At 54.3% G+C, this 3,829-nt stretch overlaps 1 pseudogene across 1 annotated transcript; it reads left to right on the top strand.

The window, feature by feature from the left end:
* LOC308523664 (ninjurin-1-like) lies at positions 1 to 3,281 on the top strand (annotated as a pseudogene). Its single transcript has 2 exons — positions 1 to 430; positions 3,116 to 3,281. The product of its transcript is annotated as a ninjurin-1-like (transcript).
* The last annotated feature ends 548 nt before the right edge of the window (positions 3,282 to 3,829 follow it).

The raw sequence follows: 3,829 nt of genomic DNA on the forward strand, positions 1-3,829 counted from the left end.
ATGGACTCGGCCCCCAAGCGCTATGAGCTCAACGGTGACCTGCGGTTGGACTTGCCTAGTGCCCCGGGTGCCCCGCCGACACACTGGGGCAGGAACAGGCCTATCAAAGTGAACCATTACACCAACAAGAAGAGTACCGCAGAGAGCATGCTGGACATCACCATGCTGATGGCCAACACCTCGCAGCCGAAGGCAGTCATCGACCAGGGCCCCTGGGGGTGCTCATCTCCATCTCCCTGGTGCTGCAGATCTGCGTGGGCGTGCTGCTCATCTTCCTGGCCAGATACAACCTCAACAACCCAGCCAAGCACGCCAAGTTGACTTCCTCAACAAACCTGGCCACCAGCCTCATCTTCATCATCGTCCTGGTCAACATCTTCATCACGGCCTTCGGTGTCCAGAAGCCTGTGGTGGACCTGGCACCCTGGCAGTGGGCTCTGTTGCCCAGCCTGTGCCGGCCACAGCCACACAAAACCCAGGAGCTGCCTCGACCTTGGGCCACCTGCCTGTGCACTGTACCGCTGAGAACGCCAGAGCCAGGACTGGACAGGAGGATACTCGCCAGTGTGAGTCCTGCTCTATCCGTGGCTCCTCTCCCCTGAAGCAGGGGCAGCGAGGCCCAGAGGAGAACTAGACCCCCAAGGAGGGCCATGGCTGGCACAGACAGGCAGCAGACCTGAGGAGGGCAGGGAGGGGCCAGGGCCAGCCTTAGTCTTGGGATATTTCCAGAAGGACAAGGAGATGCCCCCCTCAGCTAAGCACCTCTGGAGGGCCTGGGGCCCCTGCCCTTCCTGCCCTGGGACACTGGACCAGCAGCTCCCCCCGTGGCTCTGCCATGGCCGTGGGCCATGCGCCCACCTTCCGCCAGCCCCACTTTTCTAAGCACAAATGACCAAAAAAACGAATGCTCCTTCCAGCACAGTCTCCCTCCCGGGCCTGGCCCTGGTTCACACCTCAGGCGCCTTCTCCAAGGCCGGGAGCTTGGGCGGCTCCTTGGCACCTGGCATCTCCCGTCAGACCAGGGTCTTGGATCTCCGGTGCCCAATGTCTCACTTCTATAGAAGAACGGGTTAAAGAGCTCCCACAGCCCAGGCCCGAGGCCATGGCCCAGGGTCACACTGCAGGTCATCGTCTGCTCTATTGGGAGCCTCCCTGCACACACTATGCTGACTGTCAACAGCTTCATCGGAGCTGGCCAGTGGCTCGGTTGGTCAGAGTGCAATCCCAATACACCAAGGTTGCGACTGGATTCCGGTCAGGGCACAGACCCAGGTTGCAGATTTAATCCCCAGTGGGGCCAGTATGGGAGGCAATCAATTGATGGTTCTCTCTCTTTCTCTCTCCCTTCCTCTCTCTAAAATCAATAAACATATATCCTCTGGTGAGGATTGAAAAAAAAATTAAAAATGGAACTCCCATTTGACCCAGTAATCCCACTTCCAGGAATATATCCCAAGAAATCAGAAATACCAATCAGAAAGGATATATGCATCCCTATGTTCATAGCAGCACAATTCACCATAGCTAAGATTTGGAAACAGCCTAAGTGCCCATCAGCAAATGAGTGGATTAAAAACTGTGGTACATCTAACAATGGAATACTATGCTGCTCTAAAAAAGAAAGAGTTCTTACCATTTGCAACAGCATGCGTGGACCTGGAGAGCATTATGCTAAGTGAAATAAACCAGTTGGAGAAAGATAACTATCACATGATCTCACTCATTTGTGGAATATAATGAACAACATAAACTAATGAACAAAAACAGATCCAGAGACACAGAAGCACTGAGCAGAGTGTAAAACCTCAGAGGAAGGCAGGGGAGGGTGGGGGGAGTAAGAGATCAGCCAAAAGACTTATACCCATACATATGAGCATGACCAATGGACACAGACACTAGGGAGATGGGAGCATGGGCTGGGGACAGGAGCGGGCGGGGAGGGGTCAATGGGGGAAAAGGAGACATATGTAAAACTTTCAACAATAAAGAAATTTAAAAAAAAAAAAAAGAACCATAAAACAGTGCTCCTTTTCAACACCAAGCCCAGAAAAAAGAATTTCCAGTGCTGGCTAGAGACCTCTGGCACCTGCCTCCTTTTTTCATCTTATCTGAAGAAAAAGCACACTCAGAGTGCACACTTGCAATCCGAAGATTAAGAGAGGAGCCAAGAGGAGCGATGAGGGGGAAGACAGACATTTTCTCTGCATAAGAACAGGGACATTGTTGGCACCAGAAAGGTTGGGCCAAAAAGGAAGGCCAAGTGGACAGAGGCTTAATCGCCCGCGGTGTCAAGAGCAGGTGAGGAGGCTGGGCAGGCAGACCTGCAGCCCACGGGTGGGCACCGGGGTGGGGTCTGGAGCTGGACCCGGCCTGCGAGGAACTCATTTGCTTTTGGCAGCTGTAACTTCCTGTTTTCAAAGGGCAGGAGGCGTTGTTAAGAGAAGCCTCTCCCTGCTTACTGGACAGCAACTATTTCTCACAAAACACAATTTTTGCTGCATTCAGTGGAGATGAATCAGACGCCAACGGAACCAATTTATTTTATACAAAACAGAGTTCTGTGTTGATGGGAAGGTCCTCGCGAGGCCAGTGGGTTTTACTGAGAGCAAAAGAATAAATGAATCATTCCAAGATGTTAGACAAAACCCAACACACCCAGCTTCCCCCGGAGAGACGGCACTGGTGCTTCGCCCTCGGGAAGAGCGGCAGGCGGGCTGCAGGCCCACCGCTCCTCAGGGACGCATTCTTTCAATAAGGTCTTAGCAACACTTTATCTCTTCGTCTTCAAGGCCAGTTTCGGTGTTGGAAATGCCACTCCACCAGAAGCAGGGCTTCCGGTCCTTCCCCTACCTCATCTCCAATGCGAGCAATGGTGCTCTTGCAAGAAAACCTTGTTTCTGAAGGTTCCGGCCTGCTCTCCGTGCTGGCTTTGGCGTGGTCCGTGGGTATCACCAGCTTCAAGCCATGGTCCCGTTTCAGTCCGTGAGAACGCTGGGAAGAAACCATCTGAATGTTTGCTCAAAGCCCCAGCTCAGTCCAGGGGATTCACAATTCTCTTGTGTGTCCGGCAACCTGCTGGGGCCACCTGAAGAGGGTCCCCCCACCCCTCATGCAGGAGAGTCCTGGGCGAGAGCACCCTGGCCGTGAATGAGAATTCAGGCATGACGACCTTGACACAGGTGAAGAAATGGGATGAGAGGGAAGCAGACGGCATTCAGATCGTCCCAGGTGGTCCTCTACCGCAGTGGTTCTCAACGGATGATTCCGCCCCCAGTGGGTAGAGGGCAGATGCTGCTGAACATCCCACAGTGAGGAAGTATTTGCCCAAAGTGTCATTAGTGCCGGGACCTTAGAGAAGAGGGCCCTGAAGGAACCGAGCGGAGCCCAGCGCCAGCCAACCCGCACCTGCAGGTGACCCTGTCCTCGGTCCTAGAAGATTGCCGAGTGGGGTCTCTGTGGTTCCACAACCTCCGACCCGCTGAAGCGAGGACCCTCAGCCAGGCTTTGGCAGATTGGGCCACAGGAAGTCTGGGTGAGGGAAGATGCCTCACTCAGTTCACAACCATCCAAACGCACACAAGCAAAGGCTTTACAGCTTCTATGTCACATCATCAAACATGAAGGACAGCTTACTGTCCCCAAAAGCTCTCCACGAAATCACCCACCAGTCTTTCTTCCCACCCCACTCCTGGAGCCCCCTTTACCTCCGAAGGAGGCACCACCGGAAGTGAATCAATGGGCTGGCCTGCTGGGCGGGCTGGTGGCGCCCGCTGCCTGCCTGTGCCCACACTGCCTCTTTGTGTCTCAGCGAGGTCCCCACTCCCCCTCC

The sequence above is a fragment of the Myotis nattereri genome (genome assembly GCF_964212035.1).
Source record: "Myotis nattereri genome assembly, chromosome: 8".
NCBI classification, from domain to species: domain Eukaryota; kingdom Metazoa; phylum Chordata; class Mammalia; order Chiroptera; family Vespertilionidae; genus Myotis; species Myotis nattereri.